This window comes from Culex pipiens, chromosome 2 (genome assembly GCF_016801865.2).
Source record: "Culex pipiens pallens isolate TS chromosome 2, TS_CPP_V2, whole genome shotgun sequence".
In the NCBI taxonomy this organism is placed as follows: Eukaryota; Metazoa; Arthropoda; class Insecta; order Diptera; family Culicidae; genus Culex; species Culex pipiens.
In genome coordinates this window covers 140,280,071-140,285,070 of record NC_068938.1, presented here as the reverse complement: position 1 = coordinate 140,285,070, position 5,000 = coordinate 140,280,071, and the positions used below count along the sequence as shown (strand labels likewise).

At 38.7% G+C, this 5,000-nt stretch overlaps 1 protein-coding gene across 1 annotated transcript in view; it reads left to right on the top strand.

Moving 5' to 3' along the window:
• Positions 1-5,000, top strand: part of LOC128092671 (uncharacterized) — a 94,009-nt gene that overhangs the window by 84,094 nt on the left and 4,915 nt on the right. The gene's annotated exons all lie outside the window — the stretch shown is intronic.

The window sequence follows — 5,000 nt, the reverse complement described above, 5'->3', positions numbered from 1 at the left end:
TATTTTTGTATTTTTGTATTTTTGTATTTTTGTATTTTTGTATTTTTGTATTTTTGTATTTTTGTATTTTTGTATTTTTGTATTTTTGTTTTTTTGTGAACACTTTTAGTGGATCCTATCCTAGGTGCTAAAATTTACAAATTCAAATTGAACGCAACGGCGACTACAAATTGCTATGAGTATCTGCTTCAGCAACAGATTGTCGCTGAGACAATCACTACTGCTGAATTGCAAAATTGCAAGAAAGGCAAAATTAGTTCCCGGGATCTTCTCCAAGCATCGGAACATAAACATCCATCACTGCACTGCTCGGAAGAGGAGCCTGGACCTGCAGCACGTCGTTGCATACATACGAGGTAAATCAGCACCTCTTCGACTGATTCGTCAATTGATTCCCCCTTCGTTTGCCGGGCACGAAGTTGTTGCAACACGGACAACTTGGACGAAGACGGCGTGCACCGAGAAACGTGCTCCGTTCATCGATCTGTCCAAGATGTGTGGTGATACCCAGCACTCTTACTATGTTGAGCGAGAGAGATTGGAGCTAGCGATGATTGTGATCTGATTGGAATATGTAATCGAATGAAATAAAAATCAATAATGATGGTAATAACCATCGACCAGAGGTGGTGGTGCTGGGATGTGAAGCTGCGAGAGTGGTTTGGAAATTCAAAACAACGACTGCCTGTCGTCTCGGGTGTGTGCTATCTTGTCAATTACGTGAGGACTTCTCGAGATACGTATGGCACTACTATGCAGGAGAGTTTCTTAAAATACTTTAAATTCAACTCATTTTGATACAAAGTCAACTTGCTACAAGATAGCACAACGCCGACGATTGTGCAGTGTACAGTGTAGTGCATGTTTCTGTTGTTGCAAACAGCAACATCCCTCCTGAATGTGATTGCAGTAGCGAGCGTGTAGCTCTACGACATCCGACGAGTGGTTTCACAACATATCTACATAAAACATTGCATATCGGCACAGAAGCAGGGTGGAAATATCACTCATAATGTTATTACAATTCTGCTGACTCTCGAATGCAACGTTGTTCACTCTGCACTGCACTGATTTCTGCCCTGCTGCTACATGTCCAACTAGATCGGAAGCAATTGTATTGGATCTTGGCTGTTGTACCGATGTACTGAGGATGGAGTAGCTCCCCCTCTCTCTCGCTGTGGGAGCCCATTATTGATTTCCATTCGATGATGCTGAGAAAATCGAACAGCAGTGCAGCGCCTGATCGTGCTCGCATTATTATTGGACAAGGGAAATACTGTCGGTGGCGATTCGAACCGGCAGCCGACTGTCAATGAGCAACCACCATGGATTAGGGGGTCTCGACGAGGACCAGGATTTACAGTGGGATTTGAAGAAGTTTGGCTAGGATTCGTGTCATTTCAAAACGTTTATCACTACTTTATTACTAACAGTCATTTTTAAAGGCGTACTTAATACATCATTTCTGAACCAACATTTGAATAGGGCTCATAAGCGTTGTGACAGCTGGATCTAATTTCGATCAAATTTGAAGAAATCCACATTCATTGTAGAAGGACTGTCCTTCCCATAAACTCGCAAGCCGCGTACTAACCTACCTCAGCACAGTTTACGATGAACCGAGCGCTGTCCAACAACACACCAGCCAACCTTCCGTCCCAGTTCCGTCGAACACGGTGCCACGCGAGCCCAACCTCAACCAGCCTTCTGCCAACCAACGGGGGATGATTTGGACGAGTGCAAAAGAGTGCAAGCAGATTGATTGATTACTGCTAATCCGACTTCCAATTACCGAGGCCAGGCCGGCCGGTTTCTTCTCTCTCTCTCTTCTCAGCCATCGTCATCGTTTTTGTTGCCGGGAAACGACCGACCGAGGTCCGGACTGTCCGGATTAAAAGGAGACCCATCGTGGATCTGGATATATTTATGGGAGTTGGAACAGCGTTGCTGAGCGTAGATCTGGATCGGGTGATTTTGATAAGAGGAAATCAGAAAAGTACGGATTGTTGGTAATCAGAGTCCGGTTGTTTCGAGAAACGAGGCGTGTGTTGCGTTGGCGGCGCACTAATCATCTGCGTGGGACTACGCTATAATTTAAAGGATAGCTTTGAATGGGTTCAACTACCTAGAGTTAGCTTATTTTTTATTTTATTTTCATGAAGAGTAATTTACCAAAAGATATTTTTTGATTTCAGCAAAGATCGTCATTAATTCCAAGCAGCCATCGAAAGCTTGTCCGAAAACATTAAGTTCTTCCAAGATATACAATGGTTTAGCGTGATAAGACTCAGGTCACCCAGCCGCAACCACCTTTCTGCTGCTGCAGGTCAATAAAGTTTCTAATCCAGTTTCTCGTATTTATATTCCGGAGCCCCCAAACAGCGCGCGCCCAACTTTCCTCGTAAAATATGGTGCTTCCGAAACCAGTAAAAATAGCGATGGTATCGGTCGCTAAAATCCAGCTGCCTGTCGATCGAAAGCCGCGATGCTGTCGGGCGAGCTCCCGGAATTCGGCCCGTGGACGTCTCGGTAATCGTTGAGGTTTAATCGCGCCTGCAAGCTGCCATAATACAGTTACATCGGTCGTAATTAATCAGCGCGTCGTCGGGCGTTCGTTCCGTAATCAACATATCAACGCCCGATTCAATATAATTCCAAAACTCGCGACGTCTGCCGGCTGATTGATGTTCGGCAGTAAATTAAATTCCAAACAAAAATCAATCCTCCCCTGGTGTGCCATGCTGGTGTGTCCACACTGTCTGGACTGCCCGGGGATGATCATGGACATCGATCCATAAACTGCAGGTTCACGAAATCTCAACGAAATTATGAACAAGAACAAGTTTGTACTTTGAACTAAAAAGAACAAGTAGAACTATGTTGACAAATTTCACTTATAAATATGTTTCGTTTAACATAATAGTTATCCACAAATGAGAAGAATATTCATAAAAAATGATTTTAAAAATCAAATCATTCGCTTAAAAACTTGGTCAAGATTCCTACTCAACTCTATATTTACATCCTTCAAACTGACAACCTAGATACAGAATTTGCCATGGACCGAAATCGTAGCGAACAACTTTGTTTCAAAATGCATTAAACACCAGAAAAAATGTTTTACGAACCTTCGTATTCTACACTTGATGTTTTTACGAAATCAGTGTTTTTTTTTTTGCGAAAAACTAAATTTCTGCGGTACTTTAAATCGCAATTTCACAAATGCTCGGAATATTTTTGGGCTGGTTCAATTCCGCTTCAAAAAATCAACGCAGTTAAATGCATTTTAAATTGTATTCGAGCAATTCCAGCTCAAATCAGGCATTTTTCTGGTACTTTTGTACCCGACCCTCTCCGATTTCAGCGAAATTTTGAAGACATGTTATCCTAGGCCTATATAAGCCAGTTTTGTGTATAAAGAGCCAGTTTTACTCGAGAATGATATTAAGTTATTTAATTGAAAGACGTTAGATATTTTATTATTTTTGTATTTTGTATTTTAAAAATTACTGCATCGTATCAAAAAGTGATCAAAGACAAACTTTTAGGAAATTGGACGGACTTTCTAGAGAAAAAAATATACACTGACATAAAAATACACGCAACTTCTATGAAATTTTTATGATTTTTCAGTTTAAAGGTTAAATTTTAAGATGATGTCACGATTTTTTTCGTTCGAATTTTTGAGGAAATGGCCTAAGATGTTACAAAAAGACTCAAATTATGGGAATTTGGACGAGCTATCCGGTAAACAAATTTACGAAACTGAAAAATCAAGTCTGTCATATATCTTCATAAAGATTGGACATAGGATATGGAGACTTTTTTGTTAAATTGTCTGGGGAATCGATTTCTTTCATCGGTTTTTAGAAAATTTGACAATTAGACCACTTTTCAAGAAAACAGTTTTAGCAAATGATTTTTATACTTTTTTGGAGAGACATACCATCCTACATTTTTCTAGAGTCTTTTTGTAAAATCTTTGGCAATTTCCTCAAAAATTTTGAACGAAAAAAAAATGATTTCACCTAAAAATTAAGCTTTTGAACATAAAAATCAAAAATTCCCATAGAAGTGGCGTGCATTTTTATTTCAGTGTTTTTTTTTTTTTTTGCTGAAAGCCCGTTCAATTTCGTAAATTTTCTCTTTGACCACTTTTGGATGCGATGTTAAGCTTAGAGATAAAGTTAATTTTAAACTAAAAAATACAAAAATATTTAAATTACTTACGCCCTTCTCAAATGTTTGTTTTCGAGTACCATAGGCTCCATATACACAAAGATGGCTTATATAGGCCTAGGATAACATGTCTACAAAGTTTCATTGAAATCGGAGTGGGTCGGGTACAAAAGTACCAGAAAAAAATCCTGATTTGAGCTGGAATTGTCCTATGTAATAATTATGTGAACTACTCAAATCTGAAAAACATTAAATTTCTGAAGAGTTAAATGTCTTTTTTTATTTTATTTTTTCTTCAGGATTTCATGATATTTTAGTAATTTTTCAAAATATAGTTTTGTTTAATTTTTCTTTGTGAGTTTTTCCATTTTTTGAAACATGTGCTGTAATTTTATAAAAAATGTTGAGAATTTTTGAATTCTAGGATATTTCAAAATTATATTCAGGTGATTCATTTTTATTAAATATTATTTGTGTGGATATTTTCGTTATTTTAAACATGAGCAATTGAAAAGCTAAATGGGTAATTCTCCGCAATTCACACAGCAGTTGCCCCGACCCCTCTTCGATTTTCGTGAAACTTTGTCCTAAGGGGTAACTTTTGTCCCTGATCTCGAATCCGAGGTCCGTTTTTTGATATCTCGTGACGGAGGGGAGGTACGACCCCTTCCATTTTTGAACATGCGAAAAAAGAGGTGTTTTCAATAATTTGCAGCCTGAAATGGTGATGAGATAGAAATTGGTGTCAAAGGGACTTTTATGTAAAATTAGACGCCCGATTTAATGGCGTACTCAGAATTCCGAAAAAACGTATTTTTCAT